Source organism: Bos taurus, chromosome 18 (genome assembly GCF_002263795.3).
Source record: "Bos taurus isolate L1 Dominette 01449 registration number 42190680 breed Hereford chromosome 18, ARS-UCD2.0, whole genome shotgun sequence".
Taxonomy (NCBI): Eukaryota; Metazoa; Chordata; class Mammalia; order Artiodactyla; family Bovidae; genus Bos; species Bos taurus.
This window is the reverse complement of record NC_037345.1, coordinates 5,296,334-5,315,300: the sequence shown is the minus strand read 5'-3', so window position 1 is coordinate 5,315,300 and position 18,967 is coordinate 5,296,334. Positions and strand designations below refer to the sequence as shown.

At 47.0% G+C, this 18,967-nt stretch overlaps 1 protein-coding gene across 7 annotated transcripts in view; it reads right to left on the bottom strand.

Moving 5' to 3' along the window:
- The window catches only part of WWOX (WW domain containing oxidoreductase), a 930,720-nt gene that overhangs the window by 855,919 nt on the left and 55,834 nt on the right, over positions 1-18,967 (bottom strand).

Sequence of the window (18,967 nt, the reverse complement as noted above, 5' to 3'; positions counted from 1 at the left end):
TAAATGTTTGGAGCATTTTGTTGAAAGCTCAAACAAATGTATTAGAAACTCATGATTATGCTACTTTTGACAGGCAGAAGTATGTTTTTCTTCCTTCCCTACCTGTGAGCAAAGATCACCCATGGCAGTGAGCGCAACCCAGTGGCAGCAGTGCGAGCAGTGAGGCGGTCCCAGGATGCACCCAGAATGACCTCCTGCCCACCCCCGCCCGCCTCCTCTGTCCCAGCCCCTCCTCGCCAGGATCCAATCTAATTGCAACGTTAGCCAAGCACAGAATAGTAACAGAAGATGTGCCTTACTGCGTCAGATGTAGGTTCCACTTTCTCCAGCGGCCCCAAGGAAAAACATTTATTTGATTCCAAAGGCATGTCCTTCCCCCACCCTCACCCCACCAAGACCCACGAGGGATGTTAACCACGCACAGATCTTGCGATGTCCGTATGTAAGCCAATGGATTTTCAGCCTGGACCATGTCATGACAGCCCATAGTTTAATGCCCATTCCATGAAGTATAAGATTTACTGGTTTTTATTTTTTTTCCCTCTTCTTATTTTGAGCTCCTCAAAACTTCCAAATAAAACTCCTACTGTTCTGGGATTTTTCAAATATGACCCTTTTACTCCAATCTGTAGCCTTATAACTTTATTTTTCCCAACTGAGGCAAGAGAACTATTCTTCTATGTTTGGATGAAAGCACTTCTCAATGCTTTGATCATTTTAGTTGTATTGATTTAATATTCATGGACAACTTCTGAATTCCATAGAAAATAGCTACTTAGAAAACCATAGAAAGTACCTTTTAATCAACTGAATAAAAAACTAAACACTCCCAAGTTCTCCTAACCCTGGTGAGGAATTACAATGAACGAAGAGATGTTATATTAATTAAATTCTTGGAATGCATCCATAATGCTTAATGGAAATGGAGGCCTTAGGAGGTCTTAAAATGCCTGGGAAACACCCACCACATCTTTTAAATCCCTGAACCCGAACCACATCTTCCAAAGAATCTGTTTAAACCTGATCATTTGCATCATACAAAAATAGAGACTTAGATTTTAAAAAATGGAATAATAAGGGAAACAGAAACTCAACTGGTTTCCATGCCTTGTTTTATGTTTTCTGATTTGGTTCTCCAAAGCATGTCAAAACTATGTAGTTTCTTTCAACCTTCAAGAAGAAAGCTAACTGTGATGGGGGAATTCAAGTTCATTCATTCATTCATCCATTCACTCATTCATTCAACAAACAGGAGAAACCGATTGAAATGAAGTTATTCACTGAGTACCCAAAAGTGCAAGGTCCTGTGCTTGGAGGCTTTGTCTATTTTTACTGCAATTATACAATGGACAGTCAGCTGTGGGCCTCACGCTACAACAAATACAATATATTCAAATATCAACAAAACAAATCACACCATAATCATCACTATCAGTCTCTTCAATTTACACACACTGAAACTGAGGTGCAAAGAAATTACATTTCTTTTCCATTATCACACGGGACTCTCACAGTCACTGATTTTATTTTAAAAACTGCTGCTGCTGCGGCTGCTGCTGCTAAGTCGATTCGGTCGTGTCCCACTCTGTGCGACACCATGGACTGCAGCCCACCAGGCTTCTCCGTCCATGGGATTCTCCAGGCAAGAACACCGGAGTGGGTTGCCATTTCCTTCTCCAATGCATGAAAATGCAAAGTGAAAGTGAAGTCGCTCAGTCGTGTCTGACTCTTAGCGACCCCATGGACTGCAGCCCACCAGGTTCCTCCATCCATGGGATTTTCCGGGCAACAGTACTGGAGTGGGGTGCCATTTTAAAAACTTTTGTTTAAGATTTCCAAAGTCATAACAGATCTTGAAGTTGAAAATAAGCATTGCAAATACGGTTCCATCCTGGAGGGGTTAAGGGAACATATTCCTGGATTAATAAAATGTAGAACATGCCACACTGATATGTAACCAGTATAAGCTGGTAACATAAACCTCTTGTTCTTTCAGGAAAAGGTAAACAGAGGAACAGAGCATTTGTGTCTGGATGGTATGTTTAGTACGGATGTAGGAAGGCAGAACCAGCCACAGAGGGGCTTGATCACGCAGGGTTCTGCTCCCTGGGCTGTTTAGCCTGAAGAAAGTGCAGACAAGTGCCTCTCTGTGCCCTCCCGAGGTGTTGAAAATTAGGATAAAGTGTACTTGACTTTAACAACAAGAAACGGACACAAATCTTAGGATGCAAGTATCAAGAAAGCCTACTTAAGTAGCCAGAGACGCACATACCCAGTTAACCCTCCTACTTAAAAAAAGCTTTCCAATACAGCAAATAATACCTATTTCCAAAAGCACCAAATGCAACTTATAAGGCACTTTCTTTAAAAAAGAAAAGAGAAGAGAAAACCTGCAACTCTGGGAGTTAGATTCCGTGTAAATCGTCCAGAACACCTGGCCCACACGGGTCACACAAGCTGCCTGTTTAAGGGGACGGCACTCCCGTCGCCTTTAAGACTGGGTCAGGAAGCAACTGCCTTGTCAAGAGATGTGCACTACTCTCACTATGCTCAAGGTGAGGGGTAACTCCATGCAGAGCTGGGGATAACTCGGCTACGCTCCAGGAGCAGGATGGAGAGACAAAGCAATGGACTTCGGGGCCAAGAGCATCTTTTGCTAGTAAGTTGCCTAGAAGTTTTTCACCCTAAGTAACTGACCTAATTAAGAAATAACTCAGCAAACCATTGTATATAGAATGGATTAACAAGGTCCTACTGAATAGCTCAGGGAACTATATTCCCTATATACAGGAAACTGTAATAAACCATAATGGAAAATAACATCAAAAAGTATATATATACACACACACATACACAAACATCTTTATATAACCAAATCACTCTGTTGTACATCAGAAACTAACACAACACTATAAATCAACTATACATCAATTAAAAATGTAAAAAGTAACTCAAAGAATAAAAACTAACATAAAGAGTGTTGGTTGGGAGATGAAAGAACAGTTCAGTTTTTTGATTATGGTGGTGGTTACACAAACCTAAGTAGATGATAAACTTTCACAGAATTATATACACACACACAAATAAGTACATGTAAAAACCAATTAAATATGAATAAAATCTTTATAATATTCTACCAATATCAGTTTCCTACATTTGACCATTCTAGTACTGTTATCGGAGAAGGCAATGGCACCCCACTCCAGTGTTCTTGCCTTGAGAATCCCATGGACAGAGGAGCCTGGTAGGCTATAGTCCATGGGGTCGCTAAGAGTCAGACACGACTGAGCGACTTCACTCTCACTTTTCACTTTCATGCACTGGAGAAGGACATGGCAACCCACTCCAGTGTTCTTGCCTGGAGAATCCCAGGGACGGCGGGGCCTGGTGGGCTGCCATCTATAGGGTCACAGAGAGTCAGACACGACTGAAGCAACTTAGCAGTATTGTTATATAAGATGTCATTACTGGAGGAAGCAGGGTGAGGGGTCCCCAAGGAACTCTAGGTACCAGTCTTTGCAACTACTATGAAAATTTGGAATTATTTTAAAATACAAAAAAAAATATTAAGCAGAAAATGGCAACAAGGATATAAACTGTCAGGTTAAACTGTGAGTTCCAGCAATGAGGAATTTATGAAAAAGGCATCAAATTATTTTCTCTCTCTCTCTTCCTGATGCTTACCCTTTAGATCAGTCCTGTTCAATAAAATAATGAAAGTCACATATGTAATTTGAATTTTCTAGTAGCCAAGTCAAAAAAGACGTGAAAAGAAACAAGTGAAAGCAACTTTAATATTTCAACACAGTTGAAATATTAAATCCGGTATCTAAAACATCATCTCAGCATGGAAACTAATATAAAAAAATTAATAAAATATGTCATATGTTTATACTAAGTCTTCAAAATCTGTAAAGTATTTTATTTCACACTTACAGATCATTTCAACCTGGACCAGGCAAATTTCAAGCCCTCAATTACCACACGTGGCCACTGGCTACCATACTGGACATTTCAGCTCCAGACACCACCTTTAAGTGTCTGTGGAAAGTCGCTTCGTGTTGCTTTCGTAAGTACACTTCTCATTTCCTTTGGATCGCTGGTCATCTCCAGCGCTTCATGCCTGCATGACGGGGGCAGTGTACACCACTTGAGAGTAATGGTCTTAAGGGAGCGCAGTCTACTGATGGGCTTCCAGGCATCAGCATATAAACGCAAACACACTCAGGCAAAATCACAGCTCAACCTGTGGATCTGAAACCTTTTTCTGCACTGTGACCTATTCCTGGAGACAGCTGCGGGTCCCTTCTATCCAGGTCATGGCAAAATGAAGACAGGAGTCTCATCAACTTTAGGGAGACAGGGGTGGTCTCTTATGCCCTCTTTACCGCGATTTGATTCAAAGTTGGACAAGACACAGACTATCAGTTGAAAGTGTGAAAGTTGCTCAGTTGTGTCCGACTGTTTGTGACCCCATGGTCTATACAGTCCATGGAATTCTCCAGGCCAGAGTACTGGCGTGCATAGCCTTTCCCTCCTCCAGGGGATTTTCCCAACACAGGGATCAAACCCAGGTCTCCCACATTGCAGGTGGATTATTTACCAGCCGAACCACAAGGGAAGCCCAAGAACACAGGAGTGGGTACCCTATCCCTTCTCCAGCAGGTCTTTCCGACCCAGGAATCAAACCGGGGTCTCCTGCATTGCAGGCGGATTCTTTACCAACTGAGCTATCAGGGAAGCCCGACTTATAGTTAAGTAACAACAAAAAGGAGCTCTTTCCAGGTGGCTCTGTGGTAAAAATCCTGCCTGCCAATGCAGCAGACGCTAGTTCGATCCCTAGGCCGGGAAGATCCCCTGCAGAAGGAAATGGCAACCCACTCCAGTATTCTCACCTGGAAAACTCCATGGACAGAGAAGCCTGGAGGATGACAGTCCACCGGGTGGCAAAGACTCGGACACGACTTAGCACCTAAACAACAACAAACCCCAGAAAGGCTTGAGGCGGCCAGAAGGGTCCTGCGGGTGGCGCTCTGCTATCCTGGCTGCGCCCCGCCCCCCGTGCACATGGTGGGTATGCCCCCTGCACCCAGAGGCTGCACGTGGCTTTGGCCCTTGGAACATGAGCCGCCTCTGAGCCATGAACCCGAAGCGCAGCGCGTGGTCAGCAAGCCTTTCTCGTCCTCTGTCACAGCCTCCAGCAGCGCACACTGACTCCGGGCAGCTAAGGCAGGTTCCATCTAGCTCGGCCTTCCCAGCAACTCCCGATGGAGAACGTCACTGGAAGGAGAAATAAACCTCAGTTGCTTTAAGCCCTGGAGACTCTGAGGTCGTCTGTTATTATAGCCTAGCCTGGCCTGTCCTAACACATCGTTCAGCCGTTGATGCCCCACTCGTGACGTCAACCATCCCGTCCAGGGTCTCTCCCTGAATACTTGGGCCTTATCGTATCTGCTATATAACCCAGGCTGGTTTTTACAGTGGTTTCATTACCAACCATAAAAACTGTAACAGTGGAACTGTATAAACAAACCGAACAGTGTTTTTACTGTAAAACATGAATGTAATATAAATATTTGTCTTTGCCTCCTCTCAGCATCTGTAATGAGGGCAGAAAATCCGCGCCATATGTTTACAGCATGAAGGGGGAAGAAACATGGATCCCGAGGATTCCTCCCTGCGGGGGCAGCTGAGCCCATTTGTATTTTTAATTCGTCCATTTCCTTTCACGGATAAATTCTCCACAAATCCTAAAACCTTTATGATTCTGAGTTGCCAGATTCACGACTACCTCTACAGGAGGGTCCCTGCTAAGGAGAACATGAATGTGGGGCTATGAAGTCGGCATTCCTGACAAAGATGAGAAACCACCGAGTCAGTCGTGACTGCTCTGTGGCCTGTCCCGAGTCTGGCTCCACAAACGTGGACAGATCACTTCTCTGAGCTTCAAGTGACCCGTCCGGCCTCAGGCCGGAAGTGCGTCTCGACATTTCGGGTCCTGGGAACGCCTGCTTTTGTTTTTCTTTCTGCATCCTCAGAGGAACAAGCATGCAGCTGAGCGTGTGGAGCAGCCCCTGGCTGCCGTGGGACCTCCTGATTGGGTGGGAGGCAGGTTAGTGCCACTGCGAGGTCTGGGCCATGCACAGCCTCCAGCTCCGCACGCGGGGAGCACCGGGGCATGTTTTCATTCCAGAGCCATAATGGAGGCCTTGATGCACGATCGCTGAAGCCTGCCCAGAGTATCTGTGCAGCCTTCTAGGATGCGAGCCAAGGCACGGGGAATGATTCTGCTTCCTCCCAGCTGGCGCACGGACCAGAAGCTTCCAGAAACCGTCACCATCCCACGGGATCCAGTACCGCAGCAAGGAGGCTTCACTGGGGCAGACATACCCAAAAGAGGCACTGGCTGGCATCCGGAGGGAAGAGGGGGTCAGGAAGACCCAGAGGGGCCGGAGCCAAGACGGACAGGCGTGAGGAAGAGACCCCAGAAGCTCTCACTCAAGTGCACCAGCGGGTGGGCCAGAGTGCAGCCAGGAGCCAGCACTGTCATCCCACTCCATCCTGACGAGTGCCCTGCAAGGGGAACAGCGCCCCCGCTTCCCCAGTCAGCCGGAGGGGCGCCTGGGCTGAGAACATGCCCCGCCAGCGGATGGAGAGCCAGGACGCCTATGCAGGTCGGGCTGACTCCACACTGCAGGCTGTGACCATGAACTCGGTGGCTGGAGTCAGAGAAACCCGCCTACTTCCAGCCGACTGGTCCAACAGCAGCCACAGGCGACGGGACACACGGCCCGGGGTCTGCTGCTGCCTGGCCATTACTGAACCTGGGCTGGCAGCCAGGGCCTGCCCAACTCCTGCCCATTCACACCTGCACCCCTAAGTGGAGGGTTAGTAATAATAATACTATTATCAACGTACACATCTGTCAAAACACCTCTACTCCCGGAAGGCAAGCACAGAATCTCAGGTACTACACAGGCTCACCATCCAGTGGGATGCCTGGCATACAATAAAGTTCCCACAGATGTCTCTGGCTTATTCAGCCAACAGTGTGTGATGTGAGCAGTGCTGTGATGGACACGTGTTTAAAAACCAAAACATGGACTGTAAGCTCCTTGGAGGCAGGGACCTTTGTTTTCTTCATCACTGCCACGTCTCTCAGAGAAAAGGGGGTGCTAACCCTCTGCTAAGAGAAGGGAAGGGAGGGAGGGAAGCCGGGCAGGAGGGGGGAAAAGCAGTCTTCGAGAGCTTTGGAGAGAAAACGCACATGGGCAGAGACTCACAGCATAAGGACGTGCCCATCAGTTAGGATGACCGTGGCTGAGGTTGCCCTAAGCAGAGGAAGTCCTCTGGGCCAAAAGAGAGACAGAGAGTCTGGGAACAGCCGTGAGTTTGGTATGGCTGGGACAAGGAGGAGAGTAGTAGGAGGGGAACCTGAAGAGGCAGGCAGGAGCCAAACCACACAGCGGCCTCAAATGCCTTTTTTTTTAATCTTGTATAGCACACAGCCGGTACCCAGGTACTGTGCTAAGTATCCAGGTACCATTCTAAGCACTTTCTGTGCAAGAGCAGCTAATCTTCACAACCCTGTGACTCAGATACTGTTAGCATCCCATGTTACAGATGAGGAAACAGGAAGTGAAGGTCACCTGGTTCGTAGAGAAACAGGATTCAAACTGGGGCAGATGAGAGCCCAAGCCAGTTATTTATACTGGTTAAGACCTCGCTTCTAGACGGATGACGCAAGCACATTTCAGCATCCCTTCCTACGAAGGTGCCTGGCCCAGAACAGGGACACACTGAGGCCGAAGGAATCCTTTCTGACCAGCATCATGCTCATTGGGAGGAGCTATTTACTCTCCTTAAATAAAGTCTGATATACCACAATCTGTCCACTTATAAATTTAAAATATATACTCTTTAAAAACAATCTATATTTAATTATACAGCATCAGTGAAACTTCACTTGGGGAATGATAATCTAACATAAATGAATGCTTCCAATAGAAAAGGCTGTAATTTAAAATAAATTATTGTGTTAGAGAAAAAAATTTACTCTCTTCATAGGGAAAAAAAAATGACTATCTGGTATTAGGGACTCCCGTTCAATTAGAAAAATCGCGTCCATAGCAAAGAACCAAATAACCACCCCAAAGTCCTCCCCTCCCTGGGGCCTTTCACTGGTGGTCCCAGCCACCAAGCCTGTACAGCCTGCTCCAGCCCGAGTCTCATTAAGGCTTAGAGTCAATTAAGCCACGGATTGGAACAATCATTCCTCCTTTCCAAAGTATTGGTATTTTTTTTTCCTGGCCACTTTAGGGCTTTTCCAGCACTCACGGGGAGATTTATGTTAGACAATTTCTTTCTGATTAAAACAAATCATAGCTCAACAATTCTAATTTCCTCCTTTCTGAGCAAGAAATGATCAGAGAACTCTGAAAACAGTGATCAAACCCATCATGCAGAGGCTGGCACTAAAAAGCTCCATAAAAACACTCAGGAGAGTGGTTCCCTCCCTCCCCCAACCTCTCTCCCCCGTGTGCGCGTCTGTCTGTCTTTCTCTGTGTGTCTATCCCCCCAACCCCAACCCTGGCTGTGTTTCCTTCTCTCTTTCCCTCTCCAGTTCATCTCCTTCAGTAACCATCGGTCTTGACAGGCTGCAGGACAATTACTTACTTTCCGAAAGGAAAGGGGATTTCAGAAGCACCACCCCAGCTGGTTTTCTGACCGAAGCAACAAGCAACAAGAAGGTTTCTACACGCACTTCCGAAGGCCTAGCTAGCGTCGCCAGAGGTCTTGTAATTTTTAAAGTAGTGACTGGTTTCTGGCCACCCTTCTTTCTCCCCATCACACACTGTCTCTCCAGGTGAAGGCCAAAGGCTCCGGGATGCATCCACGAGTCCTTCCATGGCCCCTCTGCTCTCAATTTCTGTCCCTCCAGCTGATCCACTCTTCTCTCCTTCCAAATCAAGTGGATTTACGAGCCAGCTCCCGCTTCTGAATGGTGAGGGGAGCTGGCCAACTGAGAATGCCTGAGCCAGATCAGTGATTTTCAAAGAACTGGGATACAGTGTGCTTATCACTGTGTCCCATAAACTAGTCCATCTTCAACAAGCTAGCGGGCAGATGAAGAAGTGGGGGAGCGGCACCAACATGAAAATCGATTCACACAGCTGAGTACCCGAGAAAAATAATCTGGTTATATGCACCTTCCACTGGTCTAGTTTTCCAAAAACAAAGCAACCAAACTGTCCCTTCCCACAGTGCTGCCACCCAGGTTATAACCCGCAGGGCTCAGTGGCCAACCCTGATGTACTCTCAGTCATTCATTCAACAAACTCAGCCCAGACACTGCTGCACACCAGGGATCACCGAGAGGAACGTGACGGGCAAGCCTTCTGCCCGCCGACGGCATTTCATCTCTTCTGCTTACTTGCCGTGTGGGCTTAGACAAGGTCCTGAGCCTCGTATTACCTGAAAATAGGATTCATAATCGTAACTACGTCAATGCGGTTTATGACAGTACAAATGAACTGGATTGAGGCACTGAAAGCGCTGCACGCCGAGACTGGCACACAATGCCCCTACTACCATTACTACTACTGTATCATCATCGTCACCATCACCAAAATGAGAAGAATTAAACTAGCCATCCAGATGAAGTGGCAGAAGTGTTGGCTGCTTCGGTTCCTATCTTACAGGCAGTTCCATTGTCTTTTAAAAAACAAACAAACATGCGCCCATTTTTTTTTTTCACAGCAGACAAATGGGCAATATGACAAGCATCTCCAAGAAGGCATCCCTGCCTGCCACACTAAAGGTTCAGTTACCCTCTCTGGGCCTCAGTTTCCCCATTTGTCGAGTTGGGGGTGGGGGGTAAACGGGATGATTTCAGCAAGTCCTTTTCAATCCCCGAATGCTACCATTTGACGACACCAGTCTACCAAAATGTCATCCTGTAATCCAAAACTCTCCCTAAAAAAGACAAATGACTTCACCAATTCATGAATGAATCTTCCATTGTATCACTCTTACACAAACTAGCTTCCATTTTGCTGGATCCCCTACAAGTAACGGCTAAAAGAGTTACTTCAAACGCAATGGGTCATATATGACTAAAAAGAACTTTTTTTTTTTCCACATATACCTTAAGGAAACACAGAATTATTTCTGCTCTTCTTTGATGTCTCCCCAAAGCCGTTGGCAGGCATGCAAGAAGGCCATCAAGCCTACGAGGACTCTGATCACCAACCTCGCTGCCACGTGCCCCAGCATCTTCTCCAAGGTTGCAAATTTAACCAGAGCTGAAAATAAACACTTAACCAGCTCTCGCTTACCCACATTCCCAGACCAGACCAGCCATGAACCACCCCAGGTGGAAGGCAGTTTTGATGATCGCTGTGCATTTCTAAACGGTGCTGCACGAATTCTGGGTAGGTTTACATTATGGACAGTCAGGCTCAGTCTAACGTCAACACTGCATTTCTGCTCCTCGGGCGCACGGCACTCTCCACAAGAAGGCGGCCTCTGGAAGGGTCAGACGATGGGAGAAACCGCACGAAAGGAAGGCTGCCTGCAACAGACACTGCAGTGCTGGGACCTCCCTGGTGGTCCAGCAGTTAAGACTTGGACTTCCAGTGCAGGGGGTGTGGGTTCGATCCCTGGTCAGGGAACTAAGATCCCACACGCTTCGGGCCAAAAATACCAAAATATAAAGCAGAAACAATATCGTAACAAATTCAGTAAAGACTTAAAAAATGGTCCCCGTCCCATCACACAGCACTGAGCCCAGGCGCTCTACAGCCCGTGTGCCCTGGAGGCCATGCTCTGCAACAAGCAAAGCCCACAGGCCACAACAAAGCGCCCACAAGCCCCAGCGAAGACTCAGCGAGGCAAGAAATAGGAAAAAAATCTCTGCAACTTTCACAACGAAAGATCTGGAGTCACAGTTAGCTTTGCAACTAACTGTCCAAGGAATGGTGACAGTCTTGGGCTGAAGGCTGGCCAGGCTTCTATGGGAATGAAAACAGCAAGTTCTTAAAAGGTGAGGCCAGGAGAGGACCCAGAGCTGCAGAGACGAAGGCCGGTGCAGGGCTCATCGGAAGCCAGACTGCACCTGTGCCATACGGAGCCCGGCCAGGGCGGACGGCTGGGTAACTGCACTGGACGGGGCTGCTCGGATGTCCCTGCTTCTCTCCCGGCTGCTGCCTCTTCTCCTGGGATAATCAGCATGGCCCTATGGCTCTTCGCATTTTCTGGTTTGAACAATAAACTGTCACCCTACTCCTCAGAGAGGGCTGCAGATGAGTAAACGTGTTTTTCTCTATTTTCACAGTTTCTAAGCAGCACGAACCTTCCCCCCCACCAATCTGTTAAAGGCTCTCAGAGCAGGAAACACTACAAGGAGAATTAAACGAGGACGCACGCGCTTGACACTGTACACCAGACACACGAACTAACTTACATGACTGGACACGAGAACACACGCTGCTACTTTGAAAGTTCACAACTTTCAAAACTTCGCACAAACTGAAGGTGGTTTGTATGTAGGGGACGTACTGTATACTAAACTGTCTTAGAGCACCCACTACATATAGTACAAAACGGATGTTTCATAAGTACCCGTACAGTTTTTTAAACAGTCTAAGAATCTCCGGGTTAGCTGGTAAATGAGGCTGTAAGAACAACACCTGATTTTTGTAAAAAGAGGTAAAAATCTGTACTTGCCCTTTTATTTGAAAAAAAAAAAAAAAGGCACACAGCATGAGAACTGCAGAGCAATACACTGCAATCTCCTGGAGGGACTGTGAAACACACACTGCTGGGCTCCACCTCCAGAAACTCTGATCTAGAAGGTCTCAGGCACAGGGAGGCCAGGAACCTCCGTTTCTAACATGTTCTCAGGTGGTACTGACAGTGGGGTCAGGGACCGAGCTCTGAACAGCACTGTGTAAAATCCTGCTCCACTGGAAACAGGGATTAATCAATGAAACACTAGTCAGATCACCATCAGATGTGCCCTATCCTTTCCTCCCTGAAAAACAGCACCCTCCCAGCCGCCCTTTTCATTTTTGTCTGCATGTTGCTCACAATTTGATGTAGATTTCAACATCCTGTAATTCATCAACTAATTCTCTCCTGGCTAAAACATTCCAGGTAATTAAAGTTCAGTAATAACTTATTCTTTCTGCTCCAGCACCTGCATTTCATTTGTTTATTTTCCCGGAGTCATAAATCTGAAGGGCTGTCAAAGTGCCATAATATTAGTGCAATAATCAAAGTTAATTAGTCCCTCTCAATAAACAACAACAAAACCATTACAGAGATGCACTGAAGTTTCTCCCGGCTACCCACTTTACAGATCACAGTGTGGCTGGAACAATCAGAACCTGAGAACCACCAGGTAGATGAGGGCAGTGTTCTTCAGTCATTTAAAAGGAGACTCTGTGCTTGGCTCACAGTGATCCATTAACTCCGAGGAAGGCCCAGTAGGTTTGGGCTCTGCACCTGGTACCCACTGAAGGGCACTAGAGCAGATGGTTCTCCCCGGCTGCTGAGCTTTCCCACATGAATCCCTAACTCCAATTTAAAAAAAAAAGTGGTGGGGGGGGGACAGGATACAAAGAAATGAGAGGGGCCAGCCTCACGGCCAACTTTCAGTAACCTGGTGCCGTCAATAACTTTGGATTTATTACTTACGGAATTTGAGAGATGTGAGTACTCGGTAGGTTTTGATGAGAAGGCTGGTGGGGAAAAGACGGGGAGAACTGTCTAATTATGAGATGAGTAGCAACAGGATGGGCTGCCTTTGCAGCGAGAAGCCTATCCATCCCTGGAAGCATTTAAGCCAAATCCGGGTGAGCTCTGTTCAGAGAAGCTGTGTAAGTGGTCTCCACGGTGGGAGGAGGTGGGACATGGTGACTGAGACAGCTGACATCACCCTAAGAACATAAGGCGCCCTGCACTCGGAGGCCATCTCTGGGCAAGTCCCCACCTTGTCCCCATCTTGTCCTTTGCACTCACTGCCCAGTTTCTAAGAGCCTATTCCCCTGAGGCCAGGACCCCATATTTGTTACCTACCGCTATGTAACACATCTCCCAAGGTGTAGAGGTTTAAGGCAGTAAGCATTTGCTGTCTCACCGAGATTCTCTAGGTCAGGAACAGATGGTTCTGACTCGAGATCTCTGGTGCAGTTGCCATCGACTTCTCAGCCACAGTCGTCTGCAGGCTTGACGGGGACGGAGGAGTCCAAGAGGGCTCTCAGGAGGCCTGTCACGTGGGGCTCAGTTCCTTATCCCAGGGCCTCTCCATGGGGATGCCCGAGCACGCCCCAGCACAGCAGCTGGCTTCCCCCACGCTGAGCGATCCAGGACACCAGGCAGGAGGAAGCCACCAGCTTTTTACGATCCTTCCTGCGAGTCACGCTCCATCATTTCTGCCATACTGTATCCCTGAACAGTGAATCGCTATGTCCAGCCCACCCTGGAGGGGAGGAGAATGAGGATCCATATCTGAAGGGAATGGGCATCCAAGAATGTGTAGGGACTTCCCTGGTGGCCCAGTGGTTAAGAATCCACCTGCCAATGCAAGGGATGCCGGTTCAATCCCTGGTCCAGGAAGATCCGACATGCCGCAGAGCAACTAAGGCCGTGAGCCACAGCTACTGAGCCCACGCGCCCCAGAGCTGGTGTTCCGCAGCAAGAGAAGCCACCACAATGAGAAGCCTGTGCTCGATGCAACTAGAGACGGCCTGCACGCGGCAACAGAGACCCCGCGCAGCCAAAAATAAAATGAAAATAAACGTTAAAATGACACAAAAAAAAAAAAAAGAGGAGAAGGAATGTGTGGACAGATTTTATTTTTTTATTTTTTTTGGACAGATTTTAAAACTACCGTGGCCACTTAGTTCTCAAGTCTTCAAAATCCAGGCACATCTGCGTCCCCAGCTGACTAAGGGGCAAGGGCTTAGTCCCAGGTGAGCTCCCCAGGAACAGACCACTGGGCCTGCCAGCCACACACCTCGGGCACTAACCCTGGCCTCTGCCAGCACTAGCCAGTGCCACACCAGGGCGTGGGCACCAGCGACACGGCCAGTCACTTCCCCACGCCCCTCCTGCCCCCCGGAGAAGCATGGAGCCCTCGCCTCGCCCCAGCTCATCTCAGTGTGACCTGACACTCTGACGGGAAGAAGCAGGGAGGCCTGGCTACTGCTGAGGGCTCTAATCGATATTTTTTTTTAAGGAACAAGACTTCTGAGAGTGTGCCTACTTTAGGGATCTGTGTTGAGCAAGATGGCCTCTCCAGAAACTACCTTTTTTTTTTCTTTCTGAGTTTTTACTATGTGCTGGGTTCTGTGCAACAGTGTGCATAATGAACCATTACCAGGACCATTCCCCTTCCACAGGTAAATAAACCAAGGGCAGAACCAAATGTTCAAGGGCATAACCAAATGTGCCCAGGGAGACGCAGCAAACTCACATCTGAATCATGACTGGTTCCCAGGCCTGGATGACTCCAGAGCCGGGGCTCCCTCTACTCCTCTGGGCTGCCTCCCTGTAAATTAAAACTCAGTCGATTTTAAATGCACGCTTACAATAAACCTTAACCTTTGGTAGCGTGAGCCACCCCACCCTGAGACGCTGCCTCACGTACAGCTGTATCTCTGTTTGGCTGTGCACGGAAGGTTTTACTGGCTCAGGGCTGTGTCTCCTCTGTTTCATCTAACAACGGCTATGTCTGAGACTCTCTGTAGACGCCCCATAATAAACATGAAACTCAGTCTCACACATACTTTTCTCCTCTTAAATGATGGAGCCTAAATGCCTAGTGGCCAGAAGGAAGACTTGTTGACCACTGGCTGAACATCATCTGAAGACGAAATCCATCTCTCCCTACTATGTTGAAATTGTTTAACAAGAACTCGGGGGCCCGTATTGATGCAAGAATGCATCTGCACTGAGTTTCACGTGGTTGGGAGTGGTGGTTTGGAGCTCTCCGTCTATGCTTGACTTTGCACTCTTTAAAACTCAGCAGTAAATCATAGCCCTCGTTATGCAAAGGTTACAACGGATGTAAAGTTTGAAATATTCAGTTTAAGACTGAGTGAAAAAACCAACACATGCAAACGAAGACAAGGAGATGGTGATCAAAGACAATGAATAACAGGCAAGATTAATAAGTCAATGCAAAAATTTCAGAATGAGAAATGAAATGGAAAAACTTAAGAGGAGGAGAAGAACCCATCACAAGTTTTAGGCATTCTGGAGACAGAGGAAACTCAGAATATTTTAGCAACCGATTATGTCTATGAGACGGATGAATAATTTATTATCTGATAAAGAATCTTTCCTGAGCCTGTGACAGGGAAGGGCAAAGAGGCAGCTGAAGTTCAACAGTAACTACACCATGTACACTTGAAATGCAAGTCTGGGAAGAGCTTCCTTGGGGAGGGGAGGCTCAGCAACTGGGTTTCAAAACACGACCAGTACAGCTCTCTTTGCTAGAGAACCACAGGGACCCCTACATCATGGACAGAGAAATCAAGCCCATGAAATAGGCCCATCCTCCACCACAACACACACCAGTCATTCTGGACCGGGTAATGAGATGGGCTTTGGGGTCAGGAGACACGGCTTCACACCTTGGGTCGACCACGTAGCTCCCAGCTGTGTGAGCTTGAGCAAAGTCCTCCCCCTTCTTCCAGCCTCTAAAGCCTCATCTGCAAGATAGGTTCCACACACAAATATTTCACTGCTAAGTGCCAATAAGCAGAGCGCCGAGTACAGACATAGCTATGACTACCCAATTCCATCTGCAGGTGATAAGGAGATGACATTTTGTAAACAAAAATGTCCCAAGGTAGAACCTTTCTGCCTGTGTGTGTGTGTGTCTGCTAAAGTCAGACACGACTAAGCGACTAAGCACACACTGATTAAAGCAAGTGGTTTATATAGTTCTTGCTGGTGTACAGACTTGTTTACACCATACTTAAATTTATTGAAAATCCAATCCTATACATAAAAACAATTTTTAAAGCAAAGAAATGAGGAACAAATCTAGCGGCTGATGTCAGATGAACTTTTCCCAACAGTCCTATGGACATAACTATTAAAAAGATTAAGAGTTTTTATATTTCTGTTTAGTTAGAGATCACTCACAACAATGGGGAAGAGCCTTACATTCTGTGATGAGTTGAGCAATGATCAGTTTTTCCAAGCCAAGTTGCCTGACTAGACAGACACCAGGCTTGTAGATTACCCATCCCACACGCCTCCTCTCAACACACACACATCACAAGAGAGAAGGCATCACACCCAAGGCCTTCTGTCTATAAGGGCACATTACCGGATTTAAGCTTCTTCTATCGCAGGAGAGTGGGGGAAATGACCACAACACTGAAGCACACACGATCATGAAGTCACTGAGTGGATCAGAGAGAGTCTAGAAGCAGCTAGATCTCTCCAGCGGCTCTTAGAAGTTCGAGCAGTGTTTTGGGTGGCATCCTGCCCTCCTCACTCCTTACGACCGCGTCATGAAAACAGGCTGTCAGCATCCATTAAAAGCACAGCAAACTAACACGCAGGCTGGCACCAAGCACTCCATATCTGACAATGAGAGTGAAATCACGATTTTCCGATGCTTATCGATGAGGCTGCAGTATGATACAACACTGTCAGCTTTCTACCCGGCTTCACTCCAACTAAACAGACTGAGTATCAACTCTGTTGAAAACTAGAATAATTACAATACTTCAGTCCCCCCAGCATCAAACGCGTGGCAACACCCAGCCGAGCACGAGTGCTCTCCCCGACACGTGCACATTCCATTACCTCCGACTAATAAATCTTCTCTCTGAGCCCTCGTCTCCCCTCTTTCTCAATAACCGTTGTAATATAAACCACTGCGTGCTGTTCCTGATGACGGATCCCTTAACAATCTTCCCTAAATACATGCAAAGTGTGTTTCTCTGTAAATACAAAAGAAAAAGCAATCACATCAATAATTAAGATGGCTTTTCAAATGACAGTTGAGTGCTAATATGAGCTCCACTGGAAAATACTCATCAACAAACTAAATACACATCTATTAAAACGTAGGAGTCCAGACATGAAGACAGAAAAAATTCATTGCAACTCCACTGGAGTCATGCTGATGAACACACTCCCTACAGCTCCTCTTTCGGCCACTTGGAGAGGTTAAGAAAAGTAAACATTCCCTTGTACTTTCATGTATGAATAAGAAATTATTTTATTATTATTACTAGCAGCAGCAGCTAACTAACAATTAACTGAGTGCTTAAGCCCAGCAATCCCACTTCAGGGCATATATCCAGAGAAAACAGTAACTCGAAAAGCTACATGCACCCCAGTGTTCAATGCAGCACTATTTACAACAGCCAAGACATGGAAGAAACCTAAACGTCCATCAACAGAGGACTGGATAAAGAAGATGCGGTACTTAAACGCAACGGAACACGGAGAGAGCAGCGTGGAAACACTACCACATGTAAAATAGACAGCCGACCTGCTGTACGACTCAGGGAGGGCAAACCAGGGCTCTGTGACAACCTAGCGGGGCGGGACAGGACACACGCATACCCACGGCTGATTAATGCCGACGTACGGCAGAAGCCAACACGATGCTGTAAAGCAGTTACCCTTCAATTAAAAATAAATAAACCTAAAAACGGAAGAATGGTCCACTGCGGCTGAGTTGAGAGCCAACTTGGATGGAAATGTGAGAGCCGGGACTCTACGAGAGCGTCACTTGGAAGACCAAAGCGGGTAAGTGACAGCAGCAGCACACGACGGAGGGCCACGCAGCAGGTAAGAGCCACGAGGCAGCTGTGCACTGAGAACAAAAGACTTCCTCTAGTATTAAGTGGGGAAAAAAAAAATCAAAGTACATAACAGCATGTAGGTGTGTTGGCTAGTATACACAACCTCTTCTGGAAGAACATACAGGAAATAGTTAATGATATATACCCCCAAGAGAAGAACGCAAGGGACTTTCACTTTTCATCGTATACACTTCATGAAGATTCAAACCATATGCACATATGACCATTCATTCTCTATACATCTCTAAAGATTACTCTATACCACGTAGTAGACGTTAATACATTTTACTAACTCTGGAGTTAGAAAGATGCTAAGATAACTGGGGGAAAAAATGGGCCCTGTTTTTTAATTTAACTCAAAATAATGAATCCAGTGAGATCAAGACAAGGGTTCATTTGAAACATACTAAGTTTGAAATCCTGCTTGAAAAAGCAGAAATAAATCTCCCTTTTCTTGACTTTCATAACTTCTCAACCCAGAAGGCCGGACATTCTCTTAAACAGACCATGGTCTATTTCTTCGGATGGCAAGAAATCTTCCACGGTGTTCAGAGGATGAAGACAGTCTTGGCAAGGACTATCCAGCCCCCTCCACGCCCGGCTCCAGCCACCTGTCTCCCCCGCCCCAGAGCCACCACACAGACCACCCCCTCGGCACAGTTTGACCCTTCTTCCCAATTCCCCTTGATCCTGCCTTAGATCTCAGCTTAGCCACCTCTTTCTTGGGGACTCCAAATGCCCCCTGCCTCTCTGGCATCATTCACCATTTTGGAACACCACTTTGCCTCATTTCAGGTTTACACTGCTGTTTACCTTTCTTTGGCTTGCTTTGTCTTCCACCCTCAGCTGAAAGCTCTAGAGAGACAGTGGCAACACCGGTTTTCCCTTAACACTAGACACCCAGCGCCTACGCCAGTGGGGCGCTTCACAGGCACGGGAATGAATGAGGTCTGTATGTCACTTCAAAGCCCAGTGATCATGTTAAAAAAGAAAAAAAAATCACTCAACAGTTGTGTCACTCTGGCTCAAACCCTCTCATATCACCGTGATTCTGAGACCCTCTGCAACCTCCTCACCCTCCACTGGGCTCCAGGCACACAAGCGTCCCCACTGAGCCTATAATTCCC